Consider the following 26,605-nt stretch of genomic DNA (forward strand, 5'->3'; position numbering starts at 1 on the left):
TAAATGTTTTTTGTGACTCATATTTCTTCATTGCCTTCCCTAATCAATCCATGTTTAAGAAGCCTCAAAGATGAAAGCAAATAACTGCGGATGCTGGAATCAAACAAAAACACAAAATGCTGAGAGAGAATAGAGTTAACGTTTCAGCCAGAATCTTACCACCGTTCACGCCGGTGGGATTTTCCCATCCCACCGCAGTACACGGTGATTTGGCTGGCTGCCATATTCTCTGGCTTCACTGCAGTGGGAGAGTGGCGTGAACGGCACAGGTAAGATCGCGCCATTCAAGTCTGGATGACCCATCATCAGAGCTCAGCCACAGATACTGCCAGGCCAGCTGAGATTTTCCAGCATTCTCTCTTTTTGTTTAAAATGCCTTAGAAGTATTTTTCAAGTAGATTTTTAGACCGTATTATCCGTAAGTGTTATCTGTAAATCTCTGAAATTGAATCTAGTTCAAAACAGTGAACATTGCAATTTTAAGGAATGATGCCGAGTAGAAAAAGAAAACATCAATTTAAATTTAAACAGCACCTTTAACATTATAAAACATCCCGAGGTACTTCACAGCAGCACTATACAACAAAATATGACACTGAGCCACATACGGAGATATTAGGTTAGATGACCAAAATCTTTGTCAATGAGATGGGTTTTAAGCAGTGTCTTGGAGGAGGAAGTGAGATAGAGGGGTGTAGGGAATTCCAGAGCTTAAGATCGAGGGAGCTGAAGGAGCAGCCAGCAATGGTGCAGCAACTAAAATCAGGAATGCTCAAGAGGCCAGAATCAGGTCAGCGCAGAAGGAGGGGTGGGGTATTGAAGCGATTTGAAAACAAAGATGAGAATTTTAAAATGAAGGTGTTGCTTGACTGAGAGCCAGTGAAGGTCAGCAGGCACAGGGCATGAAATGGAACTTGCACAAATTAGGAAACAGGCGCAGAGTTTTAGTTGAGCTCAAGTTTATGGATGATAGTATAAGGGAGACAAGCCAGGGGCATACTGGAATAGTAATGTCTAGAGATAACAATGGCATGAGTGAGGGTTTTAGTCGCAGATGAGTGGAGGTAGGAGTGAAGCAATGCTATGGAGGTGGAAGTAATGGTAAGAACGTATGGTCAAATAAAAGACCAGATTTCAGAAAGTTTGCTTTAGTCTCAGTTGTCAGGGAGAGTGATGGCTAGGGAACGGAATTTGGAGCATGTACTGAAGACAATGGCTGGCTAATTCCAACAATCCAGAAAGTTATAATAAGGATTACATGTTATTTCTGTTCTCATATTAACCTTTCCGAATGACAGCAGGTGCAAATCCTATTATCTAAGAACAGCACAGTGTTCAGTGTCATTCGTGACTCCTCAGATACTGAAGCAGTCCATGCTCCAAATGCAACCAGACCTAGACAATATCCAGCTTGGGCTGGCAAGTGGCAGGTAACATTCATCCCACACAAGTGCCAGGCAATGGCCGGAATTTTACCGGCATACCCGCCCGGTGAGGCTCGCAGAATGAAATTCTCCGTTGGCCTTGGACGGGATTTTATAAGCCTCGCCCGAGCGAGGTCGTAAAATCCTGGCCAATGACCTTCTCCAACAAGAGATGATCCAACCATTGCCCTTTGACATTAAATGACATTATCATCATTGAATCCCCCACTATCAACATGTTGGAGATTGCCATTGACCAGAAACGGAACTGGACTAGTCATATAAATACTGTAGCTATCAGAGTAGGTCAAATGCTAGGAATCTTTCGGTGAGTAACTCACCTCCTGACTCCCCAAAACCTGTCCACCATCTACAAGACACGAGTTAAGAGTGTAATGGAATACTCTCCACTTGCCTGGGTGAACGCAGTTCCAACAACACTCCAGAAGCTTGACATCATCCAGGACAAAGCAGCCCACTTGATTGCTAATCCTTCCACAAACATTCAATCCCTCCACCCCCAAGGAACAGTGGCAGCCATGTGTACCATCTACAAGCTGCACAACAAGAATTCACCAAAGTTCCTTAGGCAGCACCTTTGAAACCACAATCACTACCATCCAGAAGGAGAAGAGCATCAGATACCTGGAAACACCATCACCTGGACGTTCCCCTCCAAGTCACTCACCACCCTGACTTAGAAACATATCACCGTTCCTTCACTGTTCCTGGGTCAAATTCCTGAAACTCCCTCTCTAACAGCACTGTGGGTGTACCTGCACCGTAGGGACTGCAGTAGTTCAAGAGGGTAGCTCATCACCACTTTCTGAAGAGCAACTAGGGCTGGGCAATAAATGCTGCTCTAGCCAGCGATGCCCACATCCCATAAATGAATTTTTTTTAAAATCCTATTTGCAGCTCCTGCAAAAGGCACGTTTTCCATTCATTTCTAAGAGAACTGGGTATTCATCATGAACAAAACCTTATTTTTAAGAATCATAACCTTATTAAAGAGGACCTATTTCCCAGACTCTTCCTCTCCCAGTTACCCTGAGCTGAGGGAGACTTTCCTGATTGACCAACTGCGAAATAATAAAGCTAGGGACCAAAAGAGAAAACGCTGGAAAATCTCAGCAGGTCTGGCAGCATCTGTAAGGAGAGAAAAGAGCCAACGTTTCGAGTCCAGATGACCCTTTGTTAAACCTAGGGATAGAGCTTCTTTTTTCCCCAAATTATTTATGCTATTATAAATGAAATTGGAAGTACAAGTCATGCCCAGCAGTAAATTGAGTTCTGAGCTCTTCAGTACTGGTTTGAAAGATTTTGCCCTAGAAGCAAGGATTCCAAAGACTATTTCCTCGGGTGGATAGAGCTGTTACAAGGGGGCATAACTGTAGGGTTCATGTTGGGAGATATAGGAAGGATATCAGAGGTAGGTTTCTTTATGCAGAGAGTGGTTGGGGTGTGGAATGGACTGCCTGCAGTGATAGTGGAGTCAGACACTTTAGGAACATTTAAGCGGTTATTGGATAGGCACATGGAGCACACCAGGATGATAGGGAGTGGGATAGCTTGATCTTGGTTTCAGATAAAGCTCGGCACAACATCGTGGGCCAAAGGGCCTGTTCTGTGCTGTACTGTTCTATGTTCTAAGCTGGCTCCTACCCCAAAACTGGCTCCACCAACAGATTAAATGAATCACCATGGCGAATTTCCACCAATTGTTCTCATTTGCAGCTCTTCAAATTAAGCTTTATTTCAGCTTAATTACACAGATACACTGAAAGGAATCTTGGTTCCTAAACATTAAAAATATTTCATTTACTTAGAAACTGACTGGTGCACACCAATGAAACTAAATTATTCTGTATGTAACTTTTAAAATCATTTTTAGTTATGTACTTAAAATTAAAACCAGGTTACTCACTGATGGTGGATTAGACATGTTAACATTTTTAAAAATATGATAAACGCTATTTCAGCTGTATTGATAAAACTGTCATGATGTGGAGATGCCGGCGTTGGACTGGGGTAAACACAGTAAGAAGTTTAACAACACCAGGTTAAAGTCCAACAGGTTTATTTGGTAGCAAAAACCTGAAGAAGGGGCTTAGAGCCTCGAAAGCTTGTGTGGCTTTTGCTACCAAATAAACCTGTTGGACTTTAACCTGGTGTTGTTAAACTTCTTACTGTTGATAAAACTGTACCAGGTTATCATTCTTAAATACTCCAAGGATTTGTTGATGAAAAATAACAATAATCATCGCGAACTCTGACCGATTGCAGTAGTTCATGGAAGGATTTTGTACTTGTGATGATGTAAATGATTTTGAGTGGAAATTTAAACCATAACTTCACATTGGTAAATGACTGATTCTGAATGCGCCCAGACTGCTGATTACCCACAAAGTGGAAATGTACCCACCAGTGACTAGGGTTTAGTCCAAGGGTTGGCAATCTATTACTCCACAGCTGCAAGTAACTGCCGACTGGAATTCTCTGGCCATTCACACCCCTGGGATTCTGAGGTTCTACTGGTGGTGCACCCCCTGCCATGGGTTTCCTGGCGACGTCGGGTGGCTTCAATGGGAATTCCCGTCGACAGTGGCGTGACCAGAAAATCCCGCCGCCAGCGAATGGCATGCCGCCTCCTGCCACCCAGAAAGCGCTGAGGGACGGCCAGAGAATCTTGTCCAATAACTCAGTTACACTTTCCAACCTTTTCCAGTTAGATCACATTAATATGTGCGATGAAACCTATTCATTCTTTATGCTACAAGAACAGAGAATGTTAGAATACCTCAGCAGGTCCGGCAGCATTTGTAGAGGATAATGTTTTGAGTCTGTTCAACTTCAGAGCTGCGTTGGATTATTTACTGTATAAGAGGGAGTGGGACAACTGAGACAGAGTCGAAGATCAGCGATTAGTGGCATCCAGGAGAGATTGCAACAAAGATGTAGCCAAACTTAAAAACAAGTGACAAATCCAATGCTCCTTCAGTTTGCTTTGAGCTTCACTGGAGCATTACAGCATGCTAAGGATGGATATGTTGGCATGAGAGAAAGGTGCTGAGTTGAAATGGCAAAACGGAACATCTTTGCTCATCTTGCAAGCATGACCCCAACCTTCCTGTTGCTTGCCAATGCAAACTGGAGGAGTAGCAGCTTATCCTCCGATTAGGCAGCTTACCACCCTCAAGATTCACCATTGAGTTCAACAACTCTAGACTGTGACCTTTCTCCCCTGACTTAACCTTTTTTTGTTTATATATCCCATTTTTTTGCCCAAATGCAAAAACTCTCCTCCCCCCTGTCATCTGTCAAATGTTCTTAAGTTTTGCTATAACTTTTTTGCAATCTCCCCTGGCCACTAATCACTGATCTTCTGTTCCAAATATTCCACCCCCTCTTAAGCAGTATATAATCCAACAGATTGCTCAATTTCTTTAACTCTGAAGAGTCATAAGGATTCGAAACATTAACTCTGTTTTCTCTCCCTGCTGTGGAGATGCCGGCATTGGACTGGGGTAAACACAGTAAGGAGTCTAACTCCTTACTGTGTGGGAGTTGTCCCACTCCCTCTTATACAGTAAATAATCCAACGCAATTCTCCCCTTATTCAGCTCTGAAGTTGAACAGACTCAAAACATTATCCTCTACAAATGCTGCCGAACCTGCTGAGGTATTCTAACATTCTCTGTTCTTGTAGCATAAAGAATGAATAGGTTTCATCGCACATATTAATGTGATCTAACTGGAAAAGGTTGGAAAGTGTAACTGAGTTATTGGACAAGATTCTCTGTCAAAGTCTCCCTGCTGCCAGACTTGCTGAGCTTTTCCAGCATTCCCTGTTTTTGTTTCAGATTCCAGCATCTGCAGTATTTTGCTTTCATTCTTTATCATAGAATCATAGAAGAATCATAGAAACCCTACAGTGCAGAAAGAGGCCATTTGGCCCATCGAGTCTGCACCGACCCCACAATCCCACCCAGGCCCTTATCCCTACATATTTACCTGCTAATCCCTCTAAACTACGCATCTCAGGACATTAAGGGGCAATTTTCGCATGGCCAATCAACCTAACCCGCACATCTTTGGACTGTGGGAGGAAACCGGAGCACCCGGAGGAAACCCACGCAGACACGAGGAGAATGTGCAAACTCCACACAGACAGTGACCCAAGCCGGGAATCGAACCCAGGACCCTGGAGCTGTGAAGCTGCAGTGCTAACCACTGTGCTACCGTGTCGCCCACATGCTATGCAAGTTCACCATTTGTAGACATTGTAACATTATGCAGGATGTACCAATGCTGTCACATCAGTTCCTGCCAAGTAACAAGGCTGGGACTCTCTGTGACTGTTAATAGGTTCCCCAGATTAATTAATTTTAGTCTGTCAGAGTCAGTTTGAGGCAGTCGGCTTTGGGACACAAGCAGAAGTACTAGTTAAGTTAAAGAAAGTGCTGCTGTTAGCTCTGAAGAGCTGGGTTGGGGAGCTCAGTAAAGCTCTGGTTGCCATTTGGTAACTCTGTTCAGTTGGGGCTCAGAAGGAGCCTTGGGAACCATTGATAGCTTGGTGCAGCCAAGAGTCAGGGCTCAAGAAATCCTACGTGACTGGGTGTGTTCAGAAGCAGGGAGAAGAGGCTCCAGGCAGCAGGGTTGTAGCAGTGAGCAGTTTCCAGGCAGTCAGGGCTTGGGAGAAGTCCTGAGAAAGGAAACCCTGAGAAATGAGCGGTCGTTAAGGCAGTCTGAATCAGAACGATGTTTGGAGGAAATTCAGAGGTTAGATCTTTGAATGTGAAGATGGGAAATTCCTCCAAAAGGGAGACAGAGGGCAGGATTTTACGGCCTTGCTCATGCCGAAGCCGTAAAATCCCGCCCGATGTCAACGGACTGTTCCATGTTCCCGTCCCTCATCCGCTCCGATTCCTGTGGTGGACAGGGCGGTAAAATTCCCACCAGAGTTTTTAAAGAGATAGTGTAGCTCACAGTGAATACTGACGTCTGGGGTGGTTACTGAGAAATCCATGAGATCTGTGGCACCTGCCATTTATTGTGTAGCATGGTGTGTTCGATCACAATTTGCCCATTCATTCACATGGATCTCAAAGGATTTCCACAGTAACTTCATTGCAGTGTTGACGTAAGCCTATTTGTGATACTAATAAACTTTTAAAAACTTTAAACTTGATTCTGAATGTTAGGGTGTAAGATACATATTACAAATTGTTTTATCTTCATAAACTTGAATGTTAAATTTTGTTTGGTTAAGGCCCATGGAATCTTGTGGCTTTATTCCAAAAGCAGGTGTCTTGAATCCTAATCTTTATCTACTTTTAAACAAAACACTATTGTTCCCTAACCCTGAGCTCCGCCCCCACCCCCACCCACATTCCGAGGTCTGGCCAAGGGTCATGGCGCATGAAAAAAGCCTAATGCATTGGGAGCGATCTTGAGCTCACGCTCTTCATCTGTGGGAATGGGAGTGGCTCAAGATCCGGCAAAACCTGCAAGTCCTGAATCTCGCCAGTGAAATCGGCATCTCCGGTTTTCGCCACTCCTCACTTATCCCGTAATTAGATTCACGGCCACAATGGGTGTGAACCTGATTTTAATACATTTTCATAAATTCAAACATTATTAAAAAGAGTCTCCTCGCCACATATCCCCACCATCCCCCAGGCATATTTTCAAACCTCGCTGACGTGACATCAGATTGGCGAGGTTTAGAACAGGTTCACCCAGCCCTGGCAGTGCTGGGGGCAGACCCTAATGGGGGCCTCATGCAGGGGGGGGGGGGGACTCATTTATTTGTGGGGTTGGGGGGTAGCAGACGCGGAAGCTAGGGGCGTGGCATTGACTGGTCAGGGGTGTGGGGAAGGGATCCGATGCCAGCGATGTTCGTGATAAGTAGAATTGCCAGCATTGACTGTTTTTGGGTGGGGGTGTGGGGGCGGGGCCGGCTCTGATCGTGGAGGGTAAGCGGGAGGATGTCTGTGCAACTGGCTTTGACACCGTATTTATGTCCTGCCCCTCAACATGATGGTGTGAAATACGTCCCCTGTTTTATTTGACAAAGTGCCATAAGATCTGGAGGGAAAACTGGACTGTTTCTCTGGAGAGAGACTTGCCCATTTTCAGTCAGACACTGACACTTTCCCATTTTTTGGGTAAGATTCCGCCCATTATATCAAGAAAAGTAAGAGTTTTTATTGTGGGAATAAAAAGCTAATCATTATGCTGCAGTTCACAGTTTCAAATGTTTACTTTAATGAAACTAATTGTACTCTAAATAAATGTGTTTGAATGGTATAGCTATACGATGGTTCGAGATAATGCATTTGATTCAAGGAAGGCGTTTTATGATTGCTTATTGTTTCTAACATAGCTGAGAGGGCAAACTACTTAGTGTACCATGAGAAGTTTTTTTAATCACAAGAATTAGTGCTGATAAAATTGTCTTAACCCTACACATCTTTAAAACCAACTAACAAGATTTTACTGCCAAATTAGGTAGAAATGATCAAAAACTCAATGGTTCAGAGTTGGGTCTATTTTAAATTCAATTGTTATACAAGTCAATACAAATATTTTATATACATATACTCTACCAGGGACATTTGCCCATATGTCAAGAATTTGGTTTAGAAATGCAGATTTTTTTTTTGTCTTGTTTCCATTAGTTATTATTTTAGGCATTTTTTCTTTAAAATGTCACTTCAGGTAAACAAACAGTCCTGACCAATGTCCTAATCTTAGCTGGAAGCAAATGGATTTGAGTTGCAGTCTGTTCTGAGTGCCATGACCTTCAACTTGAAACTGCTGTTCTATAAAATATCAGGAAGCCAGTAATCTGAGAGCTCTGCCTTCTAATTAAACTGGTGGCAAGTGGAGTACATTACTTTGATCTGATGAGCCCAGTGCAGAATTATCAACTGTCACAACGTTCTTTTAATGGATTTGAGCTTGAATTTTAAAGTTTTAGAGTTTGAAGTTTAGAGTTTATTTATCAGTGTCCCAAGTAGTCTTACATTAACACTGCAATGAAGTTACTGTGAAAATCCCTTAGTTGCCACACTCCGGCCCCCTCTTCGGGTACACTGAGGGAGAATTTAGCATGGCCAATGCACCCAACCAGCACATCTTTCGGACTGCGTGAGGAAACTGAAGCACCCGGAGGAAACCCACGCAGACACAGGGAGAACGTGCAGACTCCGCACAGACAGTGACCCAAACCGGGAATCGAATACAGGTTCCTGGCACTGTGAGGCAGCAGTGCTAACCACTGTGCCACCCTTTTAACCCCTTTAAGCGGTGTCATGCCTAGTACAAGCATAATGATACTACAGATTTTACAACTGCATTTTGCAGTTGGCCGGTTAGCTCAAGTGGTTAGAGCGTGGTGCTAATAATGCCAAGGTTGTGGGTTCGATACCCTTACTGGCCAAAAGCAATTACCTGTGTTTATATACTACTGCCTCCTGTTATGTTCTGTGAAAATCCCTTTGTCAGCAGAGTGCAGACTGATTTGAATAACTCATCGCATCGCAGCCATGCTTTTGGGGGCGGCACGGTGGTTGGCGCTGCTTCCTCACAGCGTCAGGGACCTGGGTTCAATTCCGGCCTTGGGTGACTGTGTGGAGTTTGCATGTTCTCACCGTTTCTGGTTAGAAACACCGTGACAGATACCATCAGGAACACCATCTGAAATCCAGCTGCGAGGCAATCATACAGCTATACCTTGAATGTGGGAGAAGAGCACTTCCCCCAAGTTCAGCTTAACCCAAGAGCCATCCTCCTGGCAATTTAACTATGAGAAGACTCACAGCTTACCGAGAATCCTCTGTTTTTGAAAAATCTCCGCTCCAGCTAAAGCATCAATTCATCCAAGAAACTACAGACTTGCTACAAAAGAGTGAAGTAATTCCAGATTGTAATCATATTGCTTTTCCTTCTTATGTGTCTAATTTGTGTGTGTGTGTGTGTGAGATAATGTGTGCAAGGCATTGCATTAAACCTCTGGAGTAAGTGTGAGATAATAAATAATCTTTTAAATTCACAAAAGCTTGCTGCTGAAAATGATTTCAGCAGAGAGACTGCTCCAAAGTGGCGCCAGTCACATGGGAAACAATATTACAACGAATCTCATGATACTCAACAAGATTACAGGAAAATGAATGGCTGGAATCGGGGAGCCACACTTATTGTCAATGGGAACCGTCATAAGCTTGCAGGTCTTGCCATGAGGAACACTGCTTCAGACAGCCATGGAATATTTCCCAGGAAGTAGTTTGGGCATATATCCATAGCTCACTGATGCACTCGATAAACAGAGGGAGTGTGAGCACGGGGAGGCGATGGCCTAGTGGTCTTTTTGCTAGACTACTAATCCAGAAACTCAGCTAATGTTCTGGGGACCTGGGGTTGAATCCCACCACGGCAGTTGGTGCAATTTGAATTCAATAAAATATATCTGGAATTAAGAATCTACTGATGACCATGGAACCATTGTCGATTGTTGGAAAAACTAATCTGGTTCACTCATGTCCATGAGGAAGGAAATCTGCCATCCTTAACTGATCTGGCCTACATGGGACTCTGGACCCACAGCAATATGGTTGACTCTCAACTGCCCTCTGAATATGGCCTAGCAAGCTACTCACTTTCAAGGGCAACTAGGGATGGGCAATAAATGCTGGCCCAGCCCACGACACCCATGTCCCACGAATGAATTTATAAAAGGACACACACATCGGCTGAGAGACATTAACTGAGACGGAGGGAAAGCTGAAAATTGACAGACCTAAATACTAACCGACATATCTTTACCTACTAAATCCTGAGGTTCAATCTCAAGAAGACAACTTTGTTTGAATTTGAGGGCCTTGTTTTGTGGAGTACTTTAGTGATTGGTGCGGTTGTTGATCCAGTAACGTTCTGTGCCTGTTGGTTAATTAGGTATTGTAACATTTAATTGTAACTGTATAAGAGTTGTACCAAATGTAACGATCCATTTGATACAACATAAGGCAAAGAAAAAGGTCAATTTTTACACTTTTGGCCCTTTTGGATGCTTTCTCTCCCATCTCTTCCCCTTCCTGTCACCCAGCTACGTCACGTTTTATTGACTTCTTTTGGGTACATTACTTTCCCTGATCCCTCCCAACCCAACAGTATCCCCAAGATAGTGTTCTCTCGGTCTTCCTATTCTTCTGCTGCCTAAATCCCCACTATTCATGGCCAGAGCTACCCTCTGTACCAGTCTTGGCATTCTCTGAAGGATCCACCAACCTCCTTAGGAGGTACAACACAGCCACTGTCACAGGTTGAGCCACATTGTTTGCAATTTCAGCATTCAGTTTGACCTTAAGTTGAGCTTAAAAACATATATCTACTCCTCCACAAAAGGCCACTCGCTTCTGTCTCTTTAATATCTCCCACTTCCTCAATTCATCTGCTGCTGAAACCCTCCCGCATGCCTCTGTAACGTAGAGGTATGGCTATTGCCATGCTCCATGGCTGGCCTCCAACTTTTCACCCTTCAGAAATTTAGCTCCTCCAACACTCTGCTTTCTGTGTCCTTGTCTACACCAGCTCCTACTCACCATCACTGCTATTTTGTTTCGTACACACATTTGTCCTGCAAGAAGATAGAGGATGAAGGGAAGGCTAACAGCTAAGGAGACACAGGAGAAGTGAAGTGGGGCTGTCGGGCTGTTGAAGTGGAAGGTCGGGGTTTGCAGGTTGTGTTAGAAGAGCTGTGTCGCCATGAAGCTGAATGGCAAGTTAAAGCTGACCTTTAATAGAAGCAGTGAGAACCTTGTTGTCCAAGTGAGTGTTGCTGCTTTAAGAGAATGTAGTGGTGCCTGAGGTAGGCACTGAAGAGAGCAGGTCCAGTGTGTTATCTTAACAGTCATGGCGAGGTTATATTCCTGGTAAGCTTTTTCTCATTAGTGTCACAAGTATTCTTACATTAACATTGCAATGACGTTACTGGGAAAATCCCCTAGTCGCCACACTCTGACACCTATTCGGGTACATTGAGGGAGAATTTAGCATGGCCAATGCACCTAACCAGCACGCCTTTCAGACTGTGGGACCCACAGCAATGTGATTGACTCTCAACTGCCCTCTGAATATGGCCTAGTAAGTCACTCAGTTTAGCACCCGGAGGAAACCCACGCCGACACAGGGAGAACGTGCAGATTCGGCACAGACAGTGACCCAAGCTGGGAATTGAACCCGGGTCCCTGGTGTTGTGAGGCAGCAGTGCTAACCACTGTGCCATTGCATCTCAACCGTGGATTCTTTGTCACTTGCCTTTAGTCTCCTAAAAGAGGGTTTAGAAGTTTGTATTGGTAATTGTGTTCTCTTTAATGGGATCCTGCCCTTTGGGACAGATAGTATATGGTTTCAATTTTATTATGTTTGTTGTTCTGTCTGTCCACAAAGAGGTGGAAATACAAGCAAAGAACGTACATTGGCAGAGCTCAAAGGCTGTTTGACCCAACTAGTCAATGGTGGAGTTGATGCTTCCCCATGAACCTCCTTTCATTCTACTTCATCTTCTGTTCCTTTCTGGCCTGTTTATTTATCTAGCCTCATAAAGAACTCTGCAGTTAGCACCAATCAAACATCATACGGCACATATATTCTGGGATTTCAGCTTGTTTGTTTTCCCCATTTACTGCTCTCCATCATGCTGGGGGATAGATGGTGAGCAGTTCTTGCTATGGGCAGTTTTTTGCATTCCGTTATATTTAATTCTCACAAGGCTAATTCTAGTCCCCATCCTCAGGAAACACTAAGTTGACCCAGGAGGAGCTTTAAGTGATGCGTTTCCTTGTGAGCAGGCTTAACGCATCAGAACTGGGTCACTTACTGAGCATCAGAAAATCCTTTGTTAGAGAACTCATACACAGCAGCTTTAGCAAGTGTGACATAAACAGCGGAATTAGCCTTGAAAATGCAATCTGACAACGTTTTGATGCTCTTCTTGTGAAGTGGCATTATCTGCTACAAGGGATAGGTAAGGGCTTTGATCAACAGCAACACATCAAATTAATTTTCCCCTTTCTACCCTCACAGTGACAGATTGGAATTCTTATGCAGATCTGAATAAAGATCTTATTGTGGTTGCATATCAGCTGTGCATTGATTGAGTGCAAGCCCTTGGGATTGGGGGTGATCTAGGAAATTGGATCAGGAATTGGCTAGCGGATAGGAAACAGAGGGTGGTGGTTGATAGTAAATATTCATCATGGAGTGCGGTTACAAGTGGTGTACCTCAGGGATCTGTTTTGGGGCCACTGCTGTTTGTAATATTTATTAATGATCTGGATGAGGGTATAGTTGGGTGGATTAGCAAATTTGCTGATGACACCAAAGTCGGTGGTGTGGTAGACAGTGAGGAAGGGTGTCGTAGTTTGCAGGAAGACTTAGACAGGTTGCAAAGTTGGGCCGAGAGGTGGCGGATGGAGTTTAATGCGGAGAAGTGTGAGGTAATTCACTTTGGTAGGAATAACAGATGTGTTGAGTATAGGGCTAACGGGAGGACTTTGAATAGTGTGGAGGAGCAGAGGGATCTAGGTGTATGTGTGCATAGATCCCTGAAAGTTGGGAATCAAGTTGATAAGGTTGTTAAGAAGGCATATGGTGTCTTGGCGTTTATTGGTAGGGGGATTGAATTTAGGAGTCGTAGCGTTATGTTGCAACTGTACACAACTCTGGTGCGGCCGCACTTGGAGTACTGTGTGCAGTTCTGGTCCCCACATTACAGGAAGGATGTGGAGGCTTTGGAGAGGGTGCAGAGGAGGTTTACCAGGATGTTGCCTGGTATGGAGGGGAGATCCTATGAGGAGAGGCTGAGGGATTTGGGATTGTTTTCGCTGGAAAGGCGGCGGCTAAGAGGGGATCTTATTGAAACATATAAGATGATTAGAGGTTTAGATAGGGTGGATAGTGATAGCCTTTTTCCTCTGATGGAGAAATCCAGCACGAGGGGGCATGGCTTTAAATTGAGGGGGGGTAGTTATAGAACCGATGTCAGGGGTAGGTTCTTTACCCAGAGGGTGGTGAGGGATTGGAATGCCCTGCCAGCATCAGTAGTAAATGCGCCTAGTTTGGGGGCGTTTAAGAGATCCGTAGATAGGTTCATGGACGAAAAGAAATTGGTTTAGGTTGGAGGGTCACAGTTTTTTTTTTAACTGGTCGGTGCAACATCGTGGGCCGAAGGGCCTGTTCTGCGCTGTAATGTTCTATGTTCTATGTTCTATGTTCTAATACTCCCGAGTGTTCTGGCAGTGCCTTATTTGCCAAATGCGTGTGCCCTTGAGAAACCTGAATTTTAATGTGCTGCGAGCTGACACAGAGGAAAATTTCAGCGCATTGGAAAGGCGGCTCCAATGTCTGCATTTTGACGGCGATGCATGGAGGCCGTGTGTGAGCAACTCCCTCTGGAGAAGCGAGGTGTCAATTTCAACATGTTAACTGGTCAATTACAGTGACTGGTTTTTGAAATTCAATTCTAGCGATTAAACTGGGTTTCAGAGGCTCCCGGGAATTCGCCAGTGAAAGCAAGGCGGGAACACAGTGGAAATCGAGAGGGGGGCAAAGACATGACGGGGGATTATGCCAATTGATACTGAAGCCTCTCAGCTGCCTGCCTGTATGAAAGCTTTGTGCACAGTGCTTGTGTTGAGAGGAAATTTGACAGCTTTGGTGGTTTGTACGTCAGATTTGTCCTTTGGAACTCTTGGTCTATCAGATCAGTATGGGTTCACTTATGTTGTGTGGCTTTGACCTCAGATGAAGACCAAGGTGAGCAACGCCAGAAACTGTGGAAACAGGAGGAGGAGGAGGAACATCATCAGCCTGCTGCTCACAGGCCTGCAGCTTCACAGGGCAGACCCAGCACACAGGGTCTAGAGGCATAGAAATTGGCTTCCTCAAAACACCAGCTTGCCAGGTTCTGGCATCAGGTGTTGGGAGACATTGTTTGGAAGAAGACCTGCTGCCAACTGGACTTGGCCACTTTATACCAGTGACCCAAGCTTACCACTGCCCTCAACCTCTTGGACACTGCCAGGGTTCTGTCAAAGACATTTGAAGGATCTTGTAGTTGGCAGTACACAAATGGATAAGACAGCTGACTGATGGCTTGGTTGCTAGCTCAGACAACTCGGATTTGCCTGCAATTACACCAGTCAGAATAATTGGGAACTGGGTTGACAGGTTTCTCACAGGCACATGCTTGTGGCAAGTAAGGCATTCCCAGAATAGGGAGTATTCAGCAACTGCAAGGAATTCCACTCTATATACAGCTGATATGCAACCACAATAATATCTTTATTCAGGTCTGCACAAGAATTCCAGCCAATCAACTCTCTCTGAATTCTTTGTAGCTTAAAGCAGACTTACTGGCCGGCTTCCTGGAGACCAGAGATGTCCAATTAAAATATGGCTGTTGACACCCATGAGGGACACCTATGCTGTCCCAAGAGCGATACAGTGAAAGCTATATGATAAGCAGATGTAACATTGAGCAATCAACCTGCATGCTGAAGATGTGCTTCAGGTGCCTGGACAGATCTGGAGATGACCCTCAGTATGCACTGGCTAGGATCTCCAACATGGCTGAGGGGGTGCCGCGCTGCACAGCTGTAAGGTTTGGACCTGCTGGAGGAACAAACCCAAAGGGCAGAGTGATTGTGGAACAGAAGGAAGTGAAATGGTGGTGGCCAATGCACCAACTGCCAAGCACTTGCTGCCCAGGCTGCCCTCTTTAGTGCAAGGTTGACTGGAAGATGATGGCCTAGTGGTATCATCACTAGACTGTTAATCCAGAAACTCAGCTAATGCTTGGCAGACCTGTATTCAAATCCCGCCATGGCAAGTGTGGAATTTGAATTCAATTTTTAAAATTCTGAAATTAAGAATCTACTGATGACCATTAAACCATTGTCAATTGTCGAAAAAAACCATCTGGTTCACTAATGCCCTTTAGGGAAGAAAATCTGCCATCCTCACCTGGTCTGGCCTACGTGTGACTCCAGAACCACAGCAAAGTGGTTGACTTTCAAATGCCCTCTCAAGGGCAACTAGGGATGGGCAATAAATGGTGACCAGCCAGCGATGCCCATGCCCCACGATTGAAAAAAAAAACTTAGGATTCACCAGTGCACCCCACTGACAACCTCATGCAAAAGACTCTTCCTCTCCTCCACACTCCCAGCTCATGCATTCCATCAACACAAAGCAAGCCTGACAACCAAGTATCACTTTCACAGAATCCCCAGTGCTTGAAGTCAGTTACTGTGTTAGAATTCATCACAATTGAAAATAAAAACTTCTTGCCAGCCAGCAACATGGGGAAGTGGTGGGAACAAACATTAATTCTGTGGCACAAAAATAAACACAGAAACTTGACGTACTAACATTGTGTAACACACCCATGTACATATTTTGCGGCAACTGTAAGTCTTTACTCTCCCTCCTCCTAGCACTTTGTCATGGTGCAATTCCTGTGGCTTCAGCAGAGGTAGAGGCAGGCAGCTCAGACCCCTGCTCTGACCCCTGAGATGCTCTTGGCTGATGTTCTGATGGCTTCAGAGCCCATGAGACCTCTGGCAAAGACTGCTCCACCTGTTCAGGGACCATCAAGCAACGAGGCAGCATATGGTGTAATGAATGGGGGGGGGGGGGGGGGGGGGAATGAGAAGTGGAAGCATTTCCCCTTTCAAGATCATCCCTCTCATAGGTCAGCTGTACTTCCTTGCTAGCTAGAAGCTGGAGAACACTTTGCTGCAGATGAGTGGGACAGTGAAAGGTCGATGCCAAGGTTTCATTTACCTTATTTAAGGTGTAATTAATTCATAGATTGAAAGCCACTACTGAAGGCCTGTATGCCTTCTTTTGATTGCTGCCTTTGATACTCCAGGGCCACTCTTGGCTAAAGACATCATTGCAAAGGGCTGCAATGCCACTCATTAGTGAGATGGACTCCTCCAATCTCTCTGCAAGCACACACACTGTGCTGCCAGCACATTGCACATTTCCCTGCTGCTGCTCTAGAAATATCATCTTCATTGATAGCCCCCAAGATACAGCATCTGCTACCAGCCGAATGGAGCTTGGAGCATCCTGCGCTTCCAATGTTACATTGCTGTCCCTGTGTTTAGCATCTGCCTTTTCTCACTTGTGATGTGTCTGTCAGCAAGTGAAAATCCTTAACAGTCCGAATGAAGCATGAGTGTCTGAGCTGATGCACGGTCTGCATGAGTCCTGTGATGGGACATCCTCAGAATGAGTGACTTCCTCTGAGGAGTAATCATTGTCCACTTGGAGGACAGTCAAAAGTCCTTTTGCAGGGTGAAAGGCATAAATTAGAATTGTGTCAACATGAGTAAATGTTCAATGTCCTGTGGCTGCCTGATATTTAATTTTGTGACCAGGTCATAGAATTTCTCCAGTGCAGAAAGAGGCCATTTGGCCCATTGAGTCTGTACCAACTCTCTGACAGAGCATCTTACCCAGGTCCACCCCTGTACTATTCCCACGGCCCCATGTATTTACCCCGCTAATCCCCAAACCTACACACCTTGGGACACTAAGGGGCAATTTAGCATGGCCAATCCACCTAAACTATACATCTTTGGACATTAAGGGCGGGATTTTCCGGCCGCGCTCGCCCCAAGGTTGGAAAATCCCGTCCAAGGTCAACAGACCTTTCCATGGTCCATGTCCCGCCCGCTACCTGTGGCTCGTGAGATGGGAAAATTCCACCCTAAACGTCAATTCAACCTAGTCAATCCATCTAACCTGCTCATCTTTGGACCGTGGGAGGAAGTTGGAACACCTAGAGGAAACCCATGCAGACACGGGGAGAACGTGCAAACTCCACACAGACAGTCACCTGAGGCCGGAATTGAATCCGGGTCCCTGGCACTGTGAGTCAGCAGTGGTAACCACTGTGCCACCGCCATATATCGTGAGGAGTCCCCAGTTCCCCATCTCACACCAAGCACACTGAAACTTCACTTGATGTTCAGTCTCCACATCCGCAGCTATCAATTGAGAGATGGCTGGAGGGCCACCTCTGGTTCTCTGTCTCTCCCTCATGTACTGTGTTTTCTTTCCCACAAGAAAGGAAAGAGACACGTGAGTAAGAATAATAGCTTGTACTGAATGGACCGGCGGAGAGCATTTGTTGAGGGTAACTCAGAGAGAGAGAGAGAGACACATTACATTGCGTAAAGATGAGAATGTCAGTGATGAATGGATAAATAGGAAACGTTTATTAAAGTTTATTTATTAGTGCCACAAGTAGGCTTAGATTAACACTACAATGAAGTTACTGTGAAAATCCCCATGTCACCACACTCTGGTGCAGTGTTCGATTACACTGAGGGAAAATTCAGCATGGCCAATACACCCAATCAGCACACCTTTCGGACTGTGGGAGGAAACCAGAGCACCCAGAGGAAACCCACACAGACATGGGGAGAATGTGCAGACTCCACACAGATCGTGACCCAAGCTGGGAATCGAACCCGGATCCCTGATGCTGTGAGGCAGCAATGCTAACCACTGTGCCACCGTGCTGCCCTCAAGAGGAAGTGCATAAAAATGGAGGGTGATTGGTGTACCTACAAGGCAAGCTGTTGTGAGGTGTGAGAACGTAGAGTGAGGAGTTAATGGTGATACTCACATTTATTTTAGTTTTTTCACAGAATATGGACGTCACAGACTAAGCCAACATTTATTTCCCATCCCTAATTGTCCCTGTGGTATAGGAATGGAGTTTCAGGATTTTGACCCAGTGGGAAGCCTGCAAAACAGCCTCTGCTGATGTCTTCGAGTAGCGGGCTGGGTGAATCACCCGTGCGAACTCCTTTCTGTTAATATTCCCTGTTGTGCTCCCAACTCCAAAATCCACCAAATTGCATAGCTGGAGTGTCTCTTTAAATATTGGAGTTGAAACTGACTCATGTGGGTTATCATCCCACCTGCTCCCAATGATTTAGTGAGGAAGCCTGTAAATTATATGATAATACAGTAGCTGGGTTAAAGAGCCTCTTTATTACAAATACTATTAACAGCCCTCTTATGCATTCACTTTTGTATCAATGACCTTCCAAAATATCTTTGGTTTGACGCAACTCAAGATGAATGATGCAACTGCATTTCCGTTTTTTTAAAGAGATATAATACAGCCTACAGGAGTTGCCTCAAGCTATTTAGAATGTGGAAGAACTGCAACTTTATTGGATAACCTGGAAATTTTTAAGCTTTTCGAATTAGAGTCGTAGGGCCCGATTCTCCCCAAAAAATTCGAAGTGCTGAATTGGCGCGAAAAATGGTGTAATTCATGATTGTTTTTTCAGTGGGAGTTCAGACTCGAGTCTCCCACACTCTGTGCAATGCAGAGGTCACAATCGTGGATATCGTTAAAAGCTCAGGGGGCAAGGCCTATTCACGCCGGAGTCAGTGAACTGTCAAACTGCAGTTTGCTGACCAGCCCAATTGCTGGTCAGCCCGGGACTCTCGCACTGACCCCCGGGACGACACCCGCATCTCCCCTCGCACTGCTGCCCTTCGCGACACTCCCACAGCCCGATCTCAGCCCGCACAAGCATTCCCGGGCCAGCCCCAATCCAACCCCCATCCCGGAGCACCGCAATCTCCAGCTCCCGCCCCCCCCCCCCGCCCCTCCACCATCTAGTTTTGGACTCTCCTACCTTGGGGAAAAGACCTTGGCTATTCACCTTATCTATGCGTTTCATGATTTATAAAACTCTATGAGGTCACCCCTCATCCTCCTACGTTCCAGGGAAAAAAGTCCCAGCCTCTCCTTATAATTGGAACCTTCCAGTCCCGGTAACATCCTTGATTCATTTCAATGTTAGGTGACAGCAAGCATCTGAGCGTGAAAAATTCTCTAACGGAGATGTGGATCTTAGTGCAAGTCACAGCTGCTCAAGTCTGCTGGTTGTGCGTCATTTCCTTTGCAGCTGATGTTTGTTGCACAATAGTATTCTAAGAGAATTGCGAGTTCGTTAGATCAACAAAATCTCTCCTTTCAGGTCAAACTTAGTTCTAATCAGCTGCTGTATTTCATAATCTACTATTTACCTGAAGTGTTCTAGCTACTTCTCAATTCATCTAGGACTTGAGCAGCATTGTGGCACAGTGGTTAGCACTGCTGCCGCACAGCGCCAGAGACCCGGGTTGGATTCCTGGCTTGGGTCACTGTCTGTGTGGAGTTTGCACATTCTCCCCGTGTCTGGGTGGGTTTCCTTTGGGTGCTCCAGTTTCAAAGAACAAAACAGCACAGGAACAGGCCCTTCGGCCCTCCAAGCCCGCGCCGCTCCCTGGTCCAAACTAGACCATTCTTTTATATCCCTCCATTCCCACTCCGTTCATGTAGCTATCTAGATAAGTCTTAAACGTTCCTAGTGTGTCATCCCACATTCCAAAGATATGTGGGTTAGGTGGATGGGCCATGCTAAATTGCCCCTTGTGTCATCAAGGGGACTAGCTAGGGTAAATGCATGGGGTTATGGAGATAGGGCCTGGTTGGGATTGTGGTCGGTGCAGACTCGATGGGCCGAATGGCCTCCTTCTGCACTGTAGGGATTCTATGATTGAGGTGCATTGGCCATGCTAAATTCTCCCTCAATGTACCCAAACAGGTGCCAGAGTGTGGCAACTAGGAGATTTTCACAGTAACTTCACTGCAGTGTTAATGTAAGCCGACTTGTGACACGAATAAATAAACTTTAAACTTATATTTAAACCTGGCCAACCAATGAAGACACAGAACAGGCGGAATACAGTCAGTCCATCAACATCTGAAAAGAGGAAAGATGGTCTTCTTTCAAACCTAAAATAGCAACTCCTTTTCAAAAATTTCAGATCTTGATGGACAACTTTCTGGTACTTGTGGATTTTTCCTCTCGAAACAGTATTTATGCCATAAACTGCAACCCTATTATGGATCTTCACAGGAAATGTTTTAGCCAAATATCAATGTTTGGGGAAGAGTAACCACAATAAACTGGACTGGCGTCCACCATAATCTACCATTCATTATATTCTCTGGCAATGTCTAGGAGGATAGTAATTATGTTCAAGAAAGATACTTTCTGTTGGAATTTTATGGATTGCTGCCAAAGTGTTTTGCCAAAAGGCTTTATCTTGGAACGAACCCAGGACAAATGATAAAGGCCACTTTTTGTTCTAATTCCTGCAGCACAGAGATTTCCAAGTGAAGTTTATCAAAACCATTCAGGGTAAAATTGCATGCCTGATTAAGGTATACATGTATGATGAAAAAAAATAATTTCACACCTCTTCCTATTCCTGATCTTGAGATTTGTTTCTGTAAATTCCAAATGATTGTTTGAGAAAGGTTTGATTTCTTACGAATGTCCGGATTTATTCCATACAAACTGGACAGTTTTGGGATTTTAATCTTGCAAATTTGAGGCGAATTCTGAATCTGTTAGAGGTCACACTGTAGGAATTGAAGTGATTGCAGTAGAGAAGATGCAGATCTCTGAGGGTCATAGATAAGGTGGATAGGAACATTCCAATTTAGCAGAGGTCAATAACGAAGGGGTAGAGATTTAAGTTAAAGGGCACGAGGCTTAGAGGAGATGTGAAAAAAAACATTTTCACCCAGTGGGTGGTGGGAATCTGGAACTCGCTGCCTGAAAGGGTTGCAGAGGCAGGAACCCTCACAACATCTGAGAAGTATTTCGATGAGCACTTGAAATGCCATAGTATACAAGGTTACGGGACAAGTGCTAGAAAATGGGAGTAGACTAGACAGGTGTTTGATGGCCAGCATGGACACAAATGGGCCAAAAGGCCTCTTTCCATGCTGTAAAACCGGCAGTTTGCGGTGTCAATGGTAGTCATGATGTGGAGATGCCAGCGTTGGACTGGGGTGAACGCAGGAAGAAGTCTCACAACACCAGGTTAAAGTCCAACAGGTTTATTTGGTAGCAAATACCATAAGCTTTCGGAGCGCTGCTCCTTCGTCAGATGGAGTGGAAAATCACATGAGCCGCACACATGAGGACGGCCTAAACCGGGATGTTGGATTTATGTCACATTATCAGTAACCCCCACAGCTTGCCTCCTGGGCTTGCAGAATCTCACTAGCTGTTCTGTCTGGAGACAATACACATCTCTTTAACCTGTGTTTAATGCTCCCTCCACCCACATTGTCTGGACCTTTAAGACCTGGCTGGCTTTAGGGATTCGCATTCTAATCAGTATTCTGTAACTTGATGTTGTGTCGCTGTGCACTGTTTGAGAGCACATTTCCACTCCATCTGACGAAGGAGCAGTGCTCCGAAAGCTTATGGTATTTGCTGCCAAATAAACCTGTTGGACTTTAACCTGGTGTTGTGAGACTTCTTCCTGTGTAAAACTCAATGACAGTGGGCATTGCTGGCCAGCCAATTTTCCCATCACCTGCTTTTTTGGGTTCACTTGGATATTACCTATTATGGAGACGAAATAAAGTAGAGTGACTTAAAGAATGCCACAATAAGGATCCTACTAGGAGTAGGAGTCCTATTGTAACCTAGTTTACTGGACCTTGCATATTTGGAATTGGTGACCTATTTGACTTCCAGATAAGCTTGGTGCTTCTTGGTCCTAGTGGTGAAGCATCTTCTCCTTCTTATGAATAACTAAAGGTTGAAGTGATGCCAATGTACAATTAAAAGAATACTTCATTCGAAGAGTGAAAGAGAATAATAAGCCCTTGACAACAAAATAAAAAGAAACTGGAGCAGGGCTAGCAGGATAAGGACAGATTCCAGAGATGGTAGAGTACTGAGTGTACTAGACAGATTCCCATTGCTAATCCAAAAGAGAATAACAGTTGCTGAATGTAGTATGAAGTCAGGCACTTGCTGATACAGATGTTTCAGGCGGGATAGAGGGCAATGTCAAAGGGATGGGGAAGTTGCACTACTGGTTAATGAGAATATCACAGCTGTACTGTGGGAGGACATCTCAGAGGGCTCATACAGAGAGGCAATATGTGGATACAGAGAACAGTACAGCACAGGAACAGGCCCTTCGGCCCTCCAAGCCTGCGCCGATCATGATGCCTGCCGAAACTAAAACCGTATGCACTTCCGGAGTCCATATCCTTCCATTCCCATCCTATTCATGTATTCGTCTAGTTGTCCCTTAAATGTCGCTATTGTACCCGCTCCCATCACCTCCCCGGGCAGCACGCTCCAGACACTCACCACCCTCTGTGCAGGAATAGGAAGAGTGTAGTCACAATGTTGGGGGTTTACTATAGGTCTCCCAACAACCAGTGGGAGATAGAAGAAGATATGTAAGCAGATTTTGGCATGTTGTACAAGTAACAGAGTTGTTGTGGTGGGAGATTTTAACTTCCGCTATATTGACTGGAACTCACTTAGTGCTAAGGGCGTGAATGGGATAGAGTTTGTAAGGAGCATCCAGGAAGGCTTTTTGAAATAGTATGTAGATAGTCCAACTAGGAAAGTGGTCGCACTGGACCTGGTATTGGGGAATGAGCCTGGCCAGATAGTCGACGTTTCAGTAGGGGAGCAGTTCGGGAACAGTGACCACAATTCGGTAAGCTTTAAGGTACTGATGGATAAAGATAAGTGTATTCCTCAAGTGAAGTTGCTAAATTGGGGGGAGGCTAATTACAACAATATTAGGCAGGAACTGAAGAATGTAGATTGGGGGCAGATGTTTGAGGGCAAATCAACATCTGGCATGTGAGAGGCTTTCAAATGTAAGTTGATAGGAATTCAGGATAGGCACATTCCTGTAAGGATGAAGGATAAGTATGGCAAGTTTCAGGAACCTTGGATAATGAGAGATATTGTGAGCCTAGTCAAAGAGAAAAAGGAAGCATTTGTCAAGGTTAGGAGGCTGGGAACACATGAAGCAAGTGTGGAATACAAGAAAAGTAGAAAGAAACTTAAGCAAGGAGTAAGGAGGGCTAAAAGGGGTCACGGAAAGTCATTGGCCAGTAGGACTAAGGAAGGATTTTGACTATAAAAAACGAGCAAGAGGGTAGCCAGGGAGAGGGTTGGCCCACTCAAGGACAGGGGAGGGAATCTATGCGTGGAGCCAGAGGAATGGGTGAGGTATTAAATGAGTACTTTGCGTCAGTATTCACCAAAGAGTATTCACCAAAGGTTGGCTTAACTTCTGTAGTAGGGAAAATGCTTGAATCTATCATCAAGGAAGAAATAGCGAGACATCTGGATATAAATTGTCCCATTGGTAAGACGCAGTATGGGTTCATGAAGGGGTCATGTTTGACTAATTTGGTGGAATTCTTTGAGAACATTATATGTGCAGTGGACAATGGGGAACCTGTGGATGTGGTGTATCTGGATTTCCAGAAGGCATTTGACAAGGTGCCGCACCAAAGACTGCTACATAAGATAAAGGTACACAGTGTTACGGGTAATGTATTAGCATGGATAGAGGATTGGTTAACTAACAGAAAGCAAAGAGTGGGGGTAAATGGGTATTTTTCTGGTTGGCGATCAGTGACTAGTGATGTGCCTCAGGGATCAATGTTGGGACCGCAATTGTTTACGATTTACATAGATGATTTGGAATTGGGGACCAAGTGTAGTGTGTCAAAATTCACAGATGACACTAAGATGGGTGGAAGAACAAAGTGTGCAGAGGACGCTGAAAGTCTGCAAAGGGATATAGATAATCTAACTGAGTGGGCGAGGGTCTGGCAGATGGAGTACAATGTTGGTAAATGTGAGGTCATCCATTTTGGTAGGAATAACAGCAAAATGGACTATTATTTAAATGGTAAAAAATTGCAGCATGCTGCTGTGCAGAGGGACCTGGGTGTCCTTGTGCAGGAATCTCAAGGAGTTGGTTTGCAGGTGCAGCAGGTAATTAAGAACGCAAATGGAATTTTGTCCTTCATTGCTAGAGGGATGGAGTTTAAAAACGGCGAGATTATATTGCAGCTGTATAAGGTGCTGGTGAGGCCACACCTGGAGTACTGTGCACAGTTTTGGTCTCCTTACTTGAGAAACGATAGACTGGCACTGGAGGGGGTGCAGAGGAGATTCAGTAGGTTGATTCAGGAGTTGAGAGGGTTGGCTTATGAGGAGAGACTGAGTAGACTGGGGCTATACTCATTGGAATTCAGAAGAATGAGGGGAGATCTTACAGAAACATATAAGATTATGAAGGGAATAGATAAGATAGAAGCAGGGAAGTTGTTTCCACTGGCGGGTGAAACTAGAACCATGGGGCATAGCCTCAAAATAAGGGGAAGCAGATTTAGGACTGAGTTGAGGAGGAACTTCTTCACAAAAAGGATTTGTGAATCTGTGGAATTCCCTGCCCAGTGAAGCAGTTGAGGCTACCTCACTGAATGTTTTTAAGGCAAGGATAGATAAATTTTTGAAAGTAAAGGAATTAAGGGTTATGGTGAACGGACAGGTAAGTGGAGCTGAGTCCATGAAAAGATCAGCCATGATCTTATTGAATGGCGGAGCAGGCTCGAGGGGCCAGATGGCCTACACCTGCTCCTAGTTCTTATGTTCTTAGAAGGACTTAGTGGATGATGAGTGTGGGAAAGGGTGTGTAGATAGTTTGGGTCATGTTGAGATCAAAAAGGAGGTGGTATTGGGTTCTTGAGAAACATTAAGGCAGACAAGTCCCCAGGGCCTGATGGAATATACCCCAGAATACTGAGAGAGGCAATGGAGGAAATTGCTGGGGCCTTGAGAAACCTCACTGGCGACAGGGGAGGTCCCAGAAGATTGGAAAATAGCCAATGTTGTTCCTTTGTTTAAGAAGGGTAGCAAGGATAATCCAGGTAATTACAGGCCGGTGAGCCTTACATCAGTGGTAGGGAAATTATTGGAGAGGATTCTTCGAGACAGGATTTACTCCCACTTGGAAGTAAGTAGATGTATTAGTAAGAGGCAACATGGTTTTGTGAAGGGGAGGTCATGTCTCACTGACTTGATCAAGTTTTTCGAGGAAGTGACGAAGATGATTGATGGGGGTAGTACAGTGGATGTTGTCTACATGGACTTCAGTAAGGCCTTTGACAAGGTCCCTTCATGGTAGACAGGAACAGAAGGTGAAGTCACACGGGATCAGAGGTGAGCTCGCAAGATGGATACAGAACTGCCTCAGTCATAGAAGACAGAGGGTAAAGTAAAGTTTATTTATTAGTCACAAGTAAGGCTTACATTAACACTGCAATGAAGTTACTGTGAAATTCCCCAAGTCGCCGCAGTCCGGCGCCTATTCGGGTCAATGTACCTAACCAGCACATCTTTCAGACTGTGGGAGGAAACTAACGCAGACACAGGGAGAACGTGCAAACTCCACACAGACAGTGACCCAAGCCGGGAATCGAACCCGGGTCCCTGGCGCCGTGAGGCAGCAGTGCTAACCACTATGCCACCGTGCCACCCGTAGCAGTGGAAGGGTGCGTTTCTGAATGGAGGCCTGTGACAAGTGGCGTTCTTCAGGGATTAGTGCTGGGACCTTTGCTGTTTGATATATATATATATAAAAGAATGATTTGGAGGAAATGTAACTGGTTTGATTAATAAGTTTGCGGACAACACAAGGGTTGGTGGGATTGCGGATAGCAGGATATAGATCGGTTGGAGTCTTGGGCGGAGAGATGGCAGATAGAGTTTAATCCGGACAAATGTGAGGTAACGCATTTTGGAAGGTCTAATAAAGATAGAAAATATACAGTAAATGGCTGAACCCTTAAGAATATTGATAGGCAGAGGGATCTGGGTGTACAGGTACACAGGTCACTGAAAGTGGCAACGCAGGTGGAGAAGGTAGTCAAGAAGGCACACAGCTTGCTTGCCTTCATCAGCCGGGGCATTAAGTTTAAAAATTGGCAAGTCATGTTGCAGCTTTACAGAAACTTAGTTAGACCACACTTGAAATATAGTGTTCAATTCTGGTCGCCACACTACCATAAGGATGTGGAGGCTTTGGAGAGGACACAGGAAAGATTTACCAGGATGTTGCCTGGCATGGAAAGCATTAGCTATGAGGAGAGGTTGGAGAAACTTGATTTGTTCTCACTGGAGTGACAGAGATTGAGGAACGACCTGATAGAAGTCTACAAGATTATGAGGGGCATGGAC

The 26,605-nt window shown here is 44.9% G+C and overlaps 2 protein-coding genes and 1 non-coding gene across 9 annotated transcripts in view; 1 reads left to right on the top strand and 2 right to left on the bottom strand.

The window, feature by feature from the left end:
* eftud2 (elongation factor Tu GTP binding domain containing 2) overlaps positions 1-26,605 on the bottom strand; it is a 133,356-nt gene that overhangs the window by 82,192 nt on the left and 24,559 nt on the right. The window lies entirely within an intron of this gene.
* Positions 1-26,605, bottom strand: part of LOC144500620 (phosphoethanolamine/phosphocholine phosphatase-like) — a 55,385-nt gene that overhangs the window by 4,201 nt on the left and 24,579 nt on the right. The gene's annotated exons all lie outside the window — the stretch shown is intronic.
* On the top strand, positions 8,798-8,871 carry trnai-aau (transfer RNA isoleucine (anticodon AAU)). The gene has a single exon. It is a non-coding gene; the product is annotated as a tRNA-Ile (tRNA).

Source organism: Mustelus asterias, chromosome 11, assembly GCF_964213995.1.
Source record: "Mustelus asterias chromosome 11, sMusAst1.hap1.1, whole genome shotgun sequence".
Classification (NCBI taxonomy): Eukaryota; Metazoa; Chordata; class Chondrichthyes; order Carcharhiniformes; family Triakidae; genus Mustelus; species Mustelus asterias.